The sequence below is a fragment of the Dasypus novemcinctus genome, chromosome 3 (assembly GCF_030445035.2).
Source record: "Dasypus novemcinctus isolate mDasNov1 chromosome 3, mDasNov1.1.hap2, whole genome shotgun sequence".
NCBI lineage: Eukaryota > Metazoa > Chordata > Mammalia > Cingulata > Dasypodidae > Dasypus > Dasypus novemcinctus.
The window spans coordinates 63,483,689-63,501,282 of NC_080675.1; the positions used below are offsets into that span (position 1 = coordinate 63,483,689).

Genomic DNA, 17,594 nt, shown 5'->3' on the forward strand with positions numbered 1-17,594 from the left:
AAGTAAATTCACTTAAATTTATATTTAAGCAAATATAAATTAAATTTTTAAATACACTATGATTGGAGGGTGTGGATAGAAATAGGGTGTTACAGTATTATTTCTAAGGACTCTTATACTCTGGACTGGTAAAATTTTTGAAAATCAATGCCCTAAGTTCTCAGCTTTTATCTCAGAACCTTGTGGGTTGCCAGCCCAAGAACACAGGAAATTAATTGTTATGCTGTCTATCCTATAGCTTGGAATGGGGAGAGTTTGACAACTGATCCTTATTCCCCATTCCATGAGATCAAAAAACCATCTCCACATTTGAAAGACTTATGGGGTATATTCTCAGGGAGGGTAACTCTGCAAATCAAGTTTACAAGAGTCATGGGAGGGGAGGGAAGGCTGGTCTCACTCCCTTCCCCTGACTTGCCATTGATTTACCAGTCTACCCACTCCATGGGTAAACTCTCAAGAGACACCCAGCACTCACCATAATCCCATGCTCTTGCCTTCTTCCATCCGTGTGAGTGAAGGGACCATTTTTAATAAACAAGAAAATGTCCCAAGCAATAGCAACCAAAGACTGCTCTTTCCATCCTCAAATTCTGTGACAGAGATCACAGAACAGCACTGTGATGTCCTATTTTCAATGAGGAGCCTTTTGTAACTGACCAAATGCTGCTTCGTTTGACCTCTCAATCAATAAAGTGTGTTAAAAGAAAAAAAAATGTGATCCAAGAACTTAAAAACTAGCTAACTTTTCATCCATGAATAAAGACAACAGGAATCATTTATAAACAAGAAAGGACTTAGAGAATATAATATCTATGAGAGATTCTAGGGGGAAAAAAATCTTATTTATGAATCTTATCAATCAACCATTATCACTTAGCTTTTTCTATGAAGCAAAGCACCCAAAAGCTCTGTGGTTTTAGATCATAACCCTTTATTTAGCTTATGATTCTGGGTGTAGACTCAATAGATCTGGCCTGGGTAACTCAGCTGATCTCTGTTTCATTCTCCCATGCATCTGCTTTTAGTTGCATGTCATCTGGCAGCAGGATTATCTATTTTGGCTTCATCCATGGTTGGCAGTGTGTTCACAAGGACAAGGTTGAATGGGTCATACATCTCTCATCATCCCTGAGGTTGTCATCAACTTCTTTGCAAGTGGAAGTGCAGCAAAATTACCTGCTGAGGTCTCAGCTCAGGTCTTTCATAAAATTATTTCTGCTGTGGTCAAAGCAAGTCCCAAGTCTGAGTTAGATTCAAGGGATGAGGAAATAGATTTTCCCTCTTATGGAATGAAATTGAAAAGTACCATAGTCCATTTTGATATCTACTACCCAAATGAGAAATTTAAGTAAATTAACAAGTACATTAAGAATTGGGGAAACTGTAGTATCAGGAACTGATTGGAAACTTTAAATTCATATAAATATGGAAGAGTAAAATGCTACAGTTACGTTCAGAAATCATAAACTCATAAATACCAAAACATAAAAATAATAAAATTAACAAACGGATATTAGATATTAGGGTATTAGAGTAAGTGGAAACGTCTCTTTAATGTTTCTTTTAGTGTAACCACAATAGATACCGTCTAAATTTGGTAAATTATAAAATTCAGTTTTAGGCATTTTATTTAATGTTGTGAAGATAACCAGTTGAAAAAATTGAAGATACATTTTAAATTATCCCAATTACTGAGGGGAAAAAGGAAAATACAGTTCACATTGCAAAAGACAACAATAAAACAAAGGAGGAATTAAAGGCTGGAAAGAAAACAGTATGCAGACTGAAGCTTAAGTTTATTCATGGTTACATATATACGAATGGATTAAACTTACCTATTAAAAAGTAGAAAGCTATGATATTTTGAAATATTACCCAAACCCAGTTATATGCAAGTACTACACAAAAGAAATACATTTAAAACATCCCAAGGAACAGAGAGCGTTTGCAACTGTAATTAAGATAGTTCCATTCACCTGCCCCATGGGAAATAAGCTTCCTCTCAATTAGAAGCAGTGTGGGCATCACCATCTCCAAATCCTCAAGATTGGGCAATGAATAATGGACTAAAGTAGACTTAAAATTATTTTACTATAGACATTATTATTCTAGCAATGAAAGAACTCTTATCACTGATATAAAGGCAGTGGCCACCAGAAGTTCTGAGGGTTGGGAGAAGGAAGATTAGGTATAATATGGGGGCATTTTTGGGACATTGGAATTGTCCTGCATGACATTGCAATGGTGGATATAGGCCATTGTATATTTTGTCATAACCTACAAAATTGTGTGGGACAGAGCATAAACTGTAAAGTAAAGTGTAATTCATGGTTAGTAATAACACTTCAATAAAGTTTCATCATTTGTAACAAATGTACTGCACTAATGAGGGTTGTTGTTGAGGTGGGAAAGTGTGAGAAGGGGAGAGAATGGGACATACAGGAAGCCTATGTATTTTTTATGTAACATTTGTGTAATCTAAAGCTTATTTAAAACTAAAAAGTAATTTATAGAATAAAAAAACAAAAAGTTTATTAGAAAAGATATAAAAGAATGAGCAAATTTACACCAAGGCAGATATAAAAAATGAGAATAGGGCCAGCACATCAGGTAAGATTGAAGTAGATGTAAAAAGGTGGCTTTATAATGACAGGGGTTTAATTTCATACTGAAGGTATTTCATTAATAACCTATTAGCACTAAATTATGGTATAAAAATATATTCTTACAAAACTTCAGAAAGGAGTAGAAATTGAAAAAACACTACAGAAATAGGAGACTAATTAGTTTTTTCAGTCTATATAAAAATTAGTAAAGATGTAGAACAACAAATAGACTGATGTTAGGATTAGAAGATCTGACTTGACAATTATGGAGGTACATTTCATATATTGATTTATATTTATATTGGATATGTGTGCTTGTATATATAGCTTAAAGTTGATTATTAACTGTTTTCAAGCAACTCTAGGATTTGCAAAACTTGAACACATATTTGGCTTTTTAAAATGCTTTTTAAAATTTTTTTTAATTTTTAATTTTTAATTTAAGTATATCATTCATACATGAACACACATAAACAATAAGTATATAATAAATATTGCAAACTTACAAAATAAACATACATAACATCACACAGGGGTCTCATACATCACTCCTCCACCAACTCTTTGCATTGGTGTGAAACATTTGTTGCAAACTATACAAGAGCATTGTCAAAATGTTTCTACCAACTATAATCCTTATCTTATATGAAACTTATCTTACCCCCCAATCCATCCTATTTTTTATTTAAATGTATTTTTGTTCCAGATATTGTGAACTTGCAAAACAATCATACGAATGTGTAGATTTCCCATACAACTCCACACCCTGGTGGAACATTTGTTACAGATTATGAGATAATATCATTAGACTACTACCACCAATCATGGTCCATAGCGTACATTTGGCAAACTTTTTCCATACACCTCCATTGTCAACACAGTAGAGCTTGGCATTAATGCAAGAATATTATAGTATTGCTGTTAACCACAATCTAGAGTTCACACCAGTCATAGTTTTCCCATGTTTCTCCATATTTCCATCACCCTGCAACAGTGATGTACATCTGCTCTAGCTCACAGAAGGACTCTCTAGCATTTGTACCCTTAACCACCATTCTCAACCACCTTGGGTTCACTGTGTTATTCAGTCCCTAGATTATTCTTTAGCTTTCTTTCTATTGACATTTACTTCCCCAGACTACATTTTTCATTTTTCAGTTACAATTCCATTTTATAAACCAGTTGTTACTCACTATAATGTGTTACTATCAACTCTATCCATCTCCACACTTTTACAGTCAAGTTAATTAAAACTTCAAGTACATTAAGCATTCATAGTTCTTCTCAACCCTCCTCTTATCTCTTTATAATCTATACTCTAGGTTTTAATTCCATGTGTTTATTATTTGTATTTAGTTCATATTAATGAGACCATGCAATATTTGTCCTTTTGTGTCTGGCTTACTTTGCTTAGTATAATGTCTTCAAGACTCATCCATGTTATCACGTATGTCCCAATTATGTTTCTTCTTATTGCAGATAGTATTCCATCATACGTATATACCACATTTTGTTTATCCATTCATTGGTGGGTGGACACTTGGGTTGTTTCCATATTTTGTCAATTGTGAACAATGTCACTATGAGCATTGGTGTGTAGATGTCTGTTTGTGTCATAGTTTTTAGTTCTTCTGGATATATTCCTAGGAGAGGAATTGTGGATCATATGGCATTTCTATATTTAGCTTCCTGAGGAACTATCAAACTGTCTTCCACAGAGGCTGTGCCATTTTACATTCCCGCCAACAGTGAAGGAATGTTCCTATTTCTCCACATCCTCTCCAGCACTTACTGTTGTCTGTTTTTTTAATAATGACCATTCTATGTGGTAGATGACATCCCATTGTTGTTTTAATTTGCATTTCTCTAATAGCTAGTGATATGGAACCTTTTTTTCATGTGCTTTTTGGTCATTTGTATTTCCTCTTTGGAGAAATGTCTATTTAAATCTTTTGCCCATTTTTAAATTGGACTGCTTGCTCTTTTATTGTTGAGTTGTATGATCTCTTTATATAGAAGGAAATCAAACACTTATTGCATAAGTGGTTTCCAAATATTTTCCCCCATCGACAGGGATGCCTTTTCACCTTTTCGATGAAGTCCTTTGTATCACAGAAGTGTTTAAGTTTGAGGAGGTCCCATTTAGCCATGTTTTCTTTCATTGCTCATGCTCTGGTATAAGGTTTAAGAGTCCACCACCTACCACCAGGTCTTGAAAATGTTTCCCTACATTTTCTTCTAGGAGCTTTATTGTATTCCCTTTATATATAGGTTTTGGTTCATTTTGAGTTAATTTTTGTATAAGGTGTGAGATCAGGAGTCTTCTTTCTTTCTTTTGGCTATGGATATCCAGTTCTCCCAACTCCACTTGTTGAATAAACTGTTCTTCCCCAACTGGGAGGGCTTGACAGGCTTGTCAAAAATCACTTGGCCAAAGATGTGAGGGTCTGCTTCTGAACCATCTGTTTGGTTCCATTGGTCTATGTGTGTATCTTTCTGCCAATATCATGCTGTTTTTACCAGTGTACCTAGGTAATATGATTTAAAGACTGGAAGTGAGAGTCCTCCAACTTCATTTTTCCTTTTTAAGATGTTTCTGGCTATTTGAGGCCTCTTACCCTTCCAGATAAATTTGGTATTGGGTTTTCCTTTTGCTTGAAAAATGCTGGTGGAATTTTTATTGGGATTGCATTGAATCTGTATATCAATTTGGGTAGAATTGACATTTTAATGATATTTAGTCTTCCAATCCATGATCATGGAATATTCTTCCAATTATTTAGGTCTTTTCTGGTTTCTTTTAGAATTGCATTATAGCTTTCTGAATACAAGTGCTTTGCATCCTTGGTTAAGTTTATTCCTAAATATTTGAATCTTTTAGTTGCTATTGTAAATGGAATTTTTCCCCTGACTTCCTTCCTCCTCAGATTGTGCATTATTAGTGCATAGAAACATAAATGATTTTTGCCTATTGATCTTGTATCCTGACACTACTGAAATCATTTATTAGCTCTAGCAGCATTGTTGTAGATTTTTCAGCATTTTTCTAGATATGCAATCATATCATATGCAAATAGTGAAAGTTTTAATTCTTCATTTCCAATTTGGATGACTTTTATTTCTTTTTCTCACCTGATTGCTCTAGCTAGAGCCTTTAGCACTATATTGAACAACAGTGATGACAGTGGGCATCCTTGTCTTGTTTCTGATCTCAATGGGAAAGGTTTTAGTCTCTCACCATTGGGCACAATGTCAGCGGTGGGTTTTTAATATATGGCCTCTATCATATTGAGAAAATTTCCTTCAATTCCTATTTTTTATAGTATTTTTATCAAGAAAGAATGCCGTATTTTGTCAAATGCCTTTTCTGCATCAATTGATAAAATCATGTGATTTTTTTTCTTTGAGTTATTAATGTGGTGTATTATGCTGATTGATTTTCTTGTGTTGAACCAGGCTTGCATGCCTGGTATAAAACCACTTGATCATGATGGATAATTCTTTTAATGTGTTGTTGGGTTCAATTAGCAAGTATTTTATTGAGGATTTTTGCATCTGTATTCATTAGAGAAATGGGTCTGTAATTTTCTTTTTTTGTAATATCTTTTTCTGGCTTTGATATTAGGGTGATATTGCCTTCATAGAATGTATTTGGTAGCATTCCTTCTTGTTGAATTTTTTGGAAGAGCTTGAGTAAAATTGGTATTAAATCTTCTTTGAACGCTTGGTAGAACTCACCCGTGGAACCATCTGGTCCTGGACTTTTCATTTTGGGGAGCAGTTTGATGACTGTTTCAATTTCTTTACTTATGATTGGTTTGTTGAGGTCTTCTATTTCTTCTAGTGTCAGTGTAGGTTGTTTGTACATTCCTAGGAATTTTTTCATTTCATCTACTTTGTCTAGTTTTTTTAGCAGAAAGTTGTTCATTGTATCCTCTTATGATCTCCCTTATTTCTGTGGGGTCAGTAGTAAGGTTCCCTTTTTCATTTTTTATTTTATTTATTTACATCTTCTCTCTTTTTTTTTAGTCAGTCTAGTTAAGGGTTTGTCAATTTCGTTATTCTTCTCAAAGAACCAAATTTTGGTTTTGTTAATTTTCTCTTTGTTTTTTTATTCTCAATTTCATTTATTTCTGCTCTGATCTTGGTTATTTCATTCCTTCTACTTGCTTTGGGATTAGCTTGCTGTTCTTTTTCTAGTTGCTCCAGCTGTGTAGTTAGGTCATTGATTTTAGCTCTTTCTTCTTTTTTATGTAAGCATTGAGGGTTATAAATTTTCCTCTCAACACTGCCTTCAGAGCATCCCACAGGTTCTGATAAGTTGTATTCTCATTGTCATTCATCTCAAGATATTTATTGATTTCTCTTGAAATTTCTTCTTTGACCCACTAATTATTTAAGAGTGTGTTGTTTAATCTCCATATATATGTGAATTTTACCTTTATTTGCCACTTGTTGATTTCCAGCTTTACTCCATTATGATCAGAGAAAGTGCTTTGCATAATTTCAGTTTTGCTGAATTTATTGAGATCTACTTTGTGTCCCAACATATGGTCTATCCTGGAGAAAGATCCATAAGCACTTGAAAAGAATGTATATCCTGCTGTTTTGGGGTGCAATGTTCTGTATATGTGTATTAGGTTTAGTCCATTTATCATATTATTCAAGCTCTCTGTTTCTTTATTGATCTCCTGCCCAGATGTTCTATCCAATGCTGAGAGTGGTGTATTGAAGTCTCCAACTATTATTGTAGAGATGTCTATTTCTCCTTTAATTTTTGCCAGTGCTTGCTTCATGTATCTTGGGGCATCCTGGTCAGGTGCATATATACTTATGATTGTTATTTCTTCCTGGTGAATCATCCTTTTATTAATATGTAATGCCGTTCCTTGTCTCTAATAACAGTTTAGCATTTAAAGCCTGTATCATCTGATATAAGAACAGCTACCCCACCTTTTTTTTTGGTTACAGTATGCATGGAATATCTATTTCCAACCTTTCACTTTTGATTTATTGGTATCTTTGGGTCTAAGGTAAGTCTCTTGCAGACAACATGTAGATGGCTTATATTTTGTTATCCATTCTTCCAGTCTGTGTCTTTTGATTGGGAAGTTTAATCCATTAACATTCAATGTTATGACTGTAAAGGCAGGCCTTATTTCATCCATTTTGATCTTTGTGTTTTGTCTGTCATTTTATATTTGACACTTTTAGTTACTGTTATTGATACAGTTGTCATTTCTAGACTCTCCTCCAGGCCTCTTTCTCCTGTCTTTTCTTTTCAGGTTGTAACACTCCCTTTAGTATTTCTTGCAAAGCTGGTCTTTTTTGTTAGAAATTCTCTGTTTCTGTTTATCTGTAAATATTCTCGTCTCACCCTCATTTATAAAAGGTAATCTTGCTGGATATAATATCCTTGGCTGGCAGTTTTTCTCCTGCAGTATCTTAAATATATCATACCACTGCCTTCTTGCCTCCATGGTTTCTGATGAGAAATCAGCACTTAATCTTATTGGGTATTCCTTATATGTTATGTGTTGCTTTTCTCCTGCTGCTCTCAGAATTCTTTGTCTCTGACATTTGACATTCTGATTAGTATGTGTCAGAGTTTGTCTATTTGGGTTTATTTGGATGGGAGTGTGTTGTGCTTCTTGGACATGGATGTCTATGTCCTTCACTAGGGTTGGGAAATTTTCCACCATTATTTCTTAAAATATTCTTTCTGCCCCTTTTCTACTTTCTTCTCCTTCTGGGACACCCATGACGTGTATGTTTGCATATCTCTTGCTGTCATTTAGTTTCCTGAGACCCTGTTCAATTTTTTTCTTTTGTTTGCTCTCTTTTGGAGGCCATGTCTTTGAGCTCACTGATCCTTTCTTCTGCTTCCTCAAATCTGCTGTTATATGCCTCCAGTGTATTTTTTATTTCATTTATTGCACTTTTCATTCCTGTAAGGTCTGCTCTTTTTTCTACATATGCTTTCAAATTCTTCTTTGTGCCCACTAATGTCTTCTAAATATCCTTAATCTCTTTAGCCATCTAACTGAATTTATTAAGGAGATTTGTTTGAACATCTAAGATTAGTTGTCTCAATTCCTTTATGTCATATTCAGGCTTATCTTGTTCCTTTAATTGGGCCATCTCTTCCTGTTTCTTGGTATGGATTGTAATTTTTTGTTGGTGTTTCAGCATCTTGCTTGCTAGATGTACTTATTCTGGGTGCAGTTTCTCCCTTTAATTTAGGGATTTCTTATCTTTTCTCCCTTGCTGTTTGTGTAGTAGGAGCCAAGGATGTAGTTGAAGCTGTAAGCTATGGAGGCTGAAGCTGCCCACATTGCCCCAGGAAGTGATGAATCTTCTCCCACTTTTCTCCTCTGTCATGGGTAGGGACAGAGCTCTAGCCATGTATAATAATCCCAGTTGGGCACAAGACTGTAGTAACCTGGAGACACTGATGAAGCTTCACATCCCTTCCTCCCCTACCTTAGGCAGTGATGGAACTATAGTTTTGGTCAGCAATCTATGCTGTGTCAGTCCAAAATGACCACAGTTGCTTAGGTAAACTGATGTAGCACCAGACCCTCTCTCTACCAGGAGTGGGAATGGCCCCTCTGGAGTGCCCAGCAATCTGATCTCTGTGGACCAGATATGTCTGCCGTTGCTCTGAGAGGCTTAGAAAATACTGTCTCTTCTGCCCTTTAGCGGGTGGGAACAGAATCACAAATGCTCAATAGTTAAGTCCTGTAGGTTGAAAGTACTCACCATTGCCAGGAGAGACTGAGGAAGCACCAGCTCCCTACTTTCCTATTGGGTGGCAGGGGTGGTCCTATGGGTGCTCAACAGCCAGTCCCTTTAGGCTGAGAATACCTGCCATTGCCTGGAAAGGTTGAGAAAACACCAGCCCCCTTCTATCCTAAGGCATGGGGTTGGATCCACAGGCACCAGACAGTTTAGTCCCTGTTGACTGAAAGTACCCACCATTGTCCAGAGAGGCTATGGAGAAACCAAAACCCTCCTATCCTATTAGGGGTGGGGATGGATTCATAGGCATCCAATAGTCCAGTCCATGCAGGCTGAAGGTCTGCTGTTGCCCAAAAAGATTGTGGAAAGATCAGCCTCCTTCTTTCCTATTGGGGGGTGAGGGTGCATCCATAAGTAGACACCAGACCAGGCTATATGGGCCAAAAGCACCTGCAGATACCCAAAGAGACTGAACAAATACAGTCTGTCTCTTGTCCTATTGAGTATGGAGGTGGAGCCACAGGTGCCCAACAGTCAGACTTGTGCTGCCCAAAACTGTTGCCTGAGAGGTTGAGGCAACACCAGCCCCCTCCTATCCTGTGGGGAGCCAGAGGTGGAGATGGGTTCAAAGGTACTCAATAAATCTGTGTGGGCTGAAAACTCCTGCCATTGCCCAGAGAGACCGAGGATATCCAGCTCCTCTCCTATTCTCTTGGGGTGTGGGATGCAGGCCCAGGTGTCTAACTCTTCAGCCTCTGCCAACAGAGAGCACTGCAGTAGCCTGCAGAGCCTGGTGCAGGTCCCACCAGCTACCTCTCTGCTGGAGGTAGAGCTGGAGCCTAGGCTAGGGCTGCAGTCCAATCTTGGTTGAAAGAAGCCTGTTCCTAACTACAGTGGATTTCAGTCAGCCAAGCTCCCCCTCATGCCAGGGGGTAGAGTCAAAATGGTGGCTACTGGACTCTTCCCAGCTTGGACATGCCCAGGCCCCAGCTGTCACTAAGATTACACTTCAGCCAACTGAGTCCACTAATCAGTAGGTGAGGTCAGTGGACATCTGTCTCTTCCTCCACCGTTTATGGAAAACAGAGCTTCCAACTCTAGCCACAGAATAGCTCGTGAGGCAGCTTGCACCCCTAGATTAGGAAGGGCACCAGCCTTTGCAGTGTGGCTTGTAGCTTCCCAAAGAGGTGGTGAAGGTCCCCCCAGTTTCCTTCCTGCTGGAGGTGGGACTGGGGTTTAGGCTAGACTTGCAACACAACCTGGATGGAAAGAAGCTGGACCTTACAAGCACTATGATTTTCAGTCAGAGCAGCTTCCCCTTGTGCCCAGGGTGGAGTCAGAATGGCAGCCACCAGCTTTCCTCTGACCAGGACAGACTCAAAGTTTGGTTGTTCCTAGCATTCTACTTCAGCTCACCGAATCCACTAATCAGTAGCTGAAGTTGATGCCATACCATGTTTTCCTCCCGTTTTTATTGGGGGAAGTGGAACTTCAAACTCCAACCAGGGAATAGCTCCTGAGGTGGCTTGCATGCCAAGGGCACCAACCTCTGCAGTGTGGAGTGCTGTACTCATGATTCCTCTGTGCAGATAGGTAGTCTCCTCCTTCCACACTGTCAGGAGTGTTTCAGGATACTCCTCTGGTCTCCTCAGTCCTCCAAATATGCTTTATGTAGCTCTGGGTGACCACCAACAGCCCTGTTTCAGAGACTGACTCCAGGAGCTCCTTACTCTGATGCCATCTTGGCTACACTCCCCTAAAATGTTCTTATAAAATAAAAAATGGGATTAATACACACCACATTCTCTTACTTCAATGCCTTAAGACTAATGAATTAGTTTGAAAGCCTTGGTAAAATTGACCACTTTTTAGGTAAAATTAACTATGGAAGAAAAAGAGAGCACAAATATTAAAGAATCAGTAAGATGACTGTGGGAGTATGAAGCTGTATGTACCCCAGAGAAACATGTTCTTAAATTTAATCCATTCCTGTTGCTGGGAACCCATTATAATAGGACATTTTAATGAGGTTACTTCAGTTATGGTGTGGTCCACCCTATTCAGGATGAGTCTTAATCCTTTTACTGGATTCTTTTCTGAAATTCAAAAAGGAAGAGAGAAACCACAGAGGGAGCAATAAGAAGCTAAAACCAATGGAACCTAGAGGAAAAGGGAGAGGCTAGAAGAGGTCACCATGTGCCTTACCATGTGACAAGCTAAGGACCAAGGATCACTGGCAGCCAGCCCCCATTTGCCAGTCTCCAGGAAGAAACAAATGCCTTGATGATGACTTGATTTGAATTTTCTCTTCGCTTCAAACCATAAGCAAATAAATTCCATGGTATTTGCTTGAGGAGCTCAGGAAATGGAAACAGATTTTGGTACTAGGAGAGTGGTGTGGTGTTATTGCAAATACCAAATATTTGGATATGGCTTTGGAATTGAATAATGAGTAGAGACTGAAAGAATTGTGAGGACCTTGATAGAAAATGACTAGATTGCTTTGGAGTCTGTTGGTAGAAATACGGATGCTGCGGGTACTTCTGATGAGGTTTTAGAAGGAAATAATGAATGTTACTGGAAAACTGAAGAAAGACAATCCTTGTTTTAAAGTGGCAGGGAACTTGGAGAAATTGAGTTCTGATTTTGGGTGGAAGGCAGAACTTGAGTGTGATGAACTTGGATATTTACCTGAGGAGATTTCCAAGGTAAGTGTGGAAAATGCAGGCTGGTTTCTCCTTGTAATTTATAGTAAAATGTGAGAGAAAAGGAATAAGCTGAGAACTGAGCTCCTGGGCACAAAGAAACCAGAAATTGCTGGTTTGGAAAACTCTGAGCTTCTGGAAAGTGAGTCCCCATTGAATAGTGTTCCATGTGAGGGTTTAGCTGAATGTGGAACCACTGCCAGTCTGGACTAAAAGGGAAAGAAAAGGAACAAATTAAAGGAAGAATGACTTCAAGGACAGACACATGAAAGTGAAGGTCTGGACTGAAGAAATATCCTTAGACCAAGAAAGAAGGCCACCTATGTGTGTGGAAGGAGCAGGCCTTCCACTCTGTGTTCAGGAAGAGTGCTGACATTCCAATGCTTGGAGATTGTGGCCATATGCCCCATTGTTCATGGAGAGACTGGCCACCAGCAGTTGAAGGTAGAGCCTGTACCCCAGGGTTTACAGAAAGTCTGGCCACCTCCCTAATTCTTGAAGAGTACAGCCTTTACTGCAGTATTTGGGGAGAGCATGGCTACTGCACAGACACTTTTAAAGGGTGGAATTTTTCCTTATCAGGTCTGTTGGACAAAATGCCTATTTATAGATGATTCTTAGAACTTGAAATCTAATGGAGATTGCCCCACTGGGCTTTGAAATTGTTTGGGACCCTGACCCCAGTTTTCCTTCCAGTTTCTCCCTATTGGAATGGGAATGTCTAACCTATGCTTGTCCTTCCATTGTATGTTGGAAGCAAATAACTTAATCTCTAGGTTTCAGGGGTCCACAGGCAGAGGAGATTTGTGCCCCACTATAGACTGTAGACATAACCAGTTTTGATGAGATTTTGTATTTAGCAAGCATTGTTACTAAAATGACTTATGCTGGACCATTGCATGCTATTTGTTTTAAGCAACCCAGGAAACTAAAACAGTAGTCAAAGAACAATACTGAAAAATAAAAGGCACCTTGCTCAAACATTTTTAAGTTGAATTCCTTCAAACTTGTCAAAGAATAAATAATATTGCACTATGATTTAGGTTCCTAGGCTGCTTAAAGGAAATGGCATGAAGTGGGTTGGCTTAAAAAATGGGAATTTAGTAGCTTACAGTTTGAGGCCAAGAAAATTTCCAAATTAAGGCATCATCAAGACAATGCTTTCGATTGCTTGCTGTCAATCCTTGGTTCCTCTGCCAGATGTCAAGGTCCATGGTGGAATCTGCTGGTCTCTCCCTTCTCTTCTGGGTTTTGTTGCTTTCAGCTTCTTGATTCTGTGTATTCATTCCATTTATAAAGGACTCCAGGAAAAGGATTAAGACCCTGTGGTTCACAACCACAAGAATGGATTAGATTTAAGAACATATTTTTCTGGGGTACATACAGCTTCAAACCACCATGCAGTATTATTTCATATGTCCTAGAGTATAGGAAAACAAGAAAAGGCTAAAGTTTTGGCATTAGCAAAAAAATGCCACCACACCTGACAATGATAATTAATAAAATAAAAAAGATCATTCTCATTAATGAGTATCAACAAAAGTTAAAATATTAGAAAGTAGAATTTAACAGAATATTAAAAATACATATGTTCTGTTGACAATATCTTGGGGTAAAGTTACATTTGTGAGAATGACACAAAAACCTGAAACCCCTAAAGGAAAGTTTAATTAATTTGAGTACATATGTTAAGATTTTTGCCTTTTGACCTCTTTTCTGCTGGAATCGACTATTTTTTTTGTTTGTTTCTTTTTTCTTTTCTTTTCTTTTCTTTTCTTTTTTAAATATTACATTAAAAAAATATGAGGTCCCATTCAACCCCACCGCCCCACCCACCACTCCCCCCACAGCAACACTCTCTCCCACCATCACGACACATCCACTGTACCTGGCAAGCACATCTCTGAGCATCACTGCACCCCATAGTCAATGGTCCACATCATAGCCCACACTCTCCCACGCTCCATCCAGTGGGCCCTGGGGGGATCCACAATGTCCCATAATTGTCCATGAAGCACCACCCAGAACAACTCCACGTCCTGAAAACGCCTCCCCATCTCATCTCTTCCTCCCATTCCCCGCACCCAGCAGCCACCATGGCCACCCTTCCCACACCAATGCCACATTTTCTCTGTGGACATTGGATTGGTTGTGTCCATTGCACATCTATGTCAAGTGGGGGCTTAGATTCCACATGGATACTGGATGCACTCCTCCTGCTTTCAGTTGTAGACACTCTAGGCTCCATGGTGTGGTGGTTGACATTCTTCAACTCCATGTTAGCTGAGTGGGGTAAGTCCAATAAATCAGAGTGTAGGAGCTGAAGTCTGTTGAGGCTCTGGGCCTGGGTATCATATTGTCAGTCCAGAGATTCAAATCCCCTAAATATATCTTAAACCCCAGCACCAACTACAATTCCAGTAAAGTAGAATGAAAGGCTTGTGAAAAGAGATCCCCTCTGAGTCCAGTTCCATCACACAGAAACACCAGCTCCAAAGAAGGGCCATCTGACATGGCAGTGAACCCCATCTGCCATGACCATAGAACCCATGGGTCTCTTTATCCCTCAAAAGAACCAATACCTGGGGTTGTATCTACTTTATCTGTCTCTTAGACTCTGCTCAGTTGTGCATAAGGGCATTCCTTCTGACAACCTCCAGACTCTTTTTTAGAGACTCGTAGCCATAGAAACTCATTTCTCCTTTCCATTTCCCCCTTACATTAGGTCAAACAGCATTTTGAAGTCATGTTATTATATGTAGACAGGGATATTCTGCTGATCCGCATTGAACCTTTAATTCAAGGTCATTTTCTAGTTGCATCTTCAGCTGGTATGTGGTAGTGATCCCTTGGTGCCAGGGAGGCTCATCCCCGGGTGTCATGTCCCACACTGGGGGGAATGCACTGCATCTACATGCTGAGTTTGGCTTCGAGAGTGGCCACATTTGAGTAACATGAAGGCTGTCAGGAGGAAACTCCCAGGCACAATGCTACTCTAGGCCTTGTTCTTATTGCAGGTGTATAGGCTCACAAGCATAGCCATTAGTATCAGGAGCCCCCTGTTGGACCCTCATTCCTTCCTGGTTCTTACCGTTGCACCTGGGGGACTGCTGCTGCTCCCCCAGGGACCACGACAGAGACCCCCCGGCCAGGAACCCAGTACCCCCACAGCTGTTGTTTTTAATTGTTTCCACTATGAGTATATCTGAACATTACCATGTACCCTGGACATATACCCTGTATAACTCCCTGTCAACCATATATAGCCTGTCAATAACATCCCATATCAGTATTCCTCCACCGCCATTGTTGAACCACTCTGTGATCCAAAAATTCCTGTAAAGTGAATCCCAAAATAATGTCAGTTTCCCTTACTAGTAAAATGGAATATAGCGATGAGTTTAAAGGTTAGATCTAGAGTACATATTGATTTGGAAAAATTTCTACATCCTATCTTTGTCTTTTCTTTTTTTTTCTAATTATTGAATTTCTCTTCACAAGAGTCTTAGATCACAGTAATTCATATATACAATATACAGTACTCCCACAGATCCACCATAAAACCTTTTCCCTTCCACAGTGATAATCTTTTAACTTATTCATATCATATTTCCTGAAACTGATGTACAGATTCCGAAACAATAGCTTTCAAACAAGGTGACATCTGTGCTTACAATGTGGTCCATACTTTAGGATGTACAGTTTTTTAAATTTTTTAGTTATCCTATGTTTTGCATTATGGTTTACATTATTAGTCTGTCGTCCCCTATATGTTTTTGGTGTAATATTACATGTTTTATATTCATCCTCGTGTACTCTCTCGAAACTCCTCTCTTGCCCCCCCATTTACCTTTGTTCCATCTATTCCACATCCATTTGGAATCGACTATTAAACTCTATCATAAAACTTAAGTATTCTGAACAAGATCAAATGACATATATAGAAATAAAAAGTCAAAAAAACAAAAAAGTAAAATATGGAAAGTGTTAAATTCCCATTTAGAACAAAAAGTTTATAAATTAATAAAAGGAAGTTCATTACCATCAATTTTATTTTTTTAGATGTTTCATTTTGAAATAATTAAAGATATGCTGTAAGTTTCAAAGAGTACAGAGAAGTTCCACATACACTTCACACAGTTTACTCCAATCATTGCATTTTACTTATCTATCAGTACCAGGAAATTGAGATTGGTATAATATGTGTGAATAATTCTATACCATTTTATCACACGTGTAGATTCTTTTCACTACCACTACAATCAAGATACAGAACTGTTCTATCACCACAATGATCTCCCTCTCTCTACCCCTTTAGGATCTACACAAAAAATATGTACATAAATTCTCATAGCAGCTTTATAATATTACAGTTCAAAACTGGAAACAACCAAAATGTCCTTCAGTTGGTGAATGATTAAACTGTGGAACATCCAGGCCATGGAATATTGCTTAGCAATAAAAGGAACAAATGAAACAACTTGGGTAGATCTCAAGAGCATTAGGCTGAGTGAAAAATGACAATCTCAAAAAGCCACATAGTGAACACTGCATTTCCAGAACACTCTCAAAATGACAAAATTATAGAGAGGGAGAATAGATTAGTAACAATTAATTTGATTTTTAAAATGGATGCAGGATAAAAACACAGGCAGTTTATTGGAAAAGAAATTGAAATAGCCTATCAGTATATGAAAGTATGAATTAAATACAAATTAAAATAGAAACAAGACATGATTTATCATACTAAATGGTGGCAGAGTTCAGGAAGAGAAACTTACACATTCTTAGTGAGAGAAGATGAGCTCCTAAATTTGCAGGTCTCAGGACAAGAGTACAAATGGAAGTTACCAACTTCTAGTCTGCCCCTTTCTTGTCCAACTCCAAAGTAATCCTACACCAGAACGGGCCTTGCAACATATGTGTAGACAATTAATTCTGTGCATTTAAGCTCCATCCACTCACCCCTACCACCCATCAAGTACCCTTTGGTCACAACTCAAACTTGGGGTGTGCACTTGCTTTCCACTGTGAGGAAGCAAGACCCATAGACCCAGGGAAAACACTTCCTGCTTCTGGAAGCAGTCTCAGGGCTATTTGGGCAGGGAATTCTCCAGTCCCAGGTTCTCAAATCATGATCTGGAAGGGAATATGTGGGTTATGGGAGGGCAGCCCTTAACTTTGTGGTTTAGTTCCATTGTGGGCAAGGGCCACAGATGAAACATGAGTGGAGAGGGACCTTCTAAAGTAAGGCTTAGTTTAAGGGACCCTGGCTGTCCAGCAGTAAGGATGGACTTGAGTAAAAGTATACATTAACATCTTTATGGACAGCCTCTCATCATATCTATCCAAAATTAAATCTACCTGATGTAAACAACTTGTGGTTCAGTCACACCAAGGAGTACTATGTGGCTATTTCAGATACTGAGAAAGGACAATGGTATTACATAAAGTATGAAACTAAATAAAACCACGACAAAGACCTATGTGTAGACCATGTGTGATCAAACTATACATATATTCCTTCCTATTTCTACCA

General features: G+C 38.5%; 1 long non-coding RNA gene across 1 annotated transcript in view; it reads right to left on the reverse strand.

Moving 5' to 3' along the window:
- The window catches only part of LOC131277938 (uncharacterized), a 97,703-nt gene that overhangs the window by 74,222 nt on the left and 5,887 nt on the right, over positions 1 to 17,594 (reverse strand). The window lies entirely within an intron of this gene.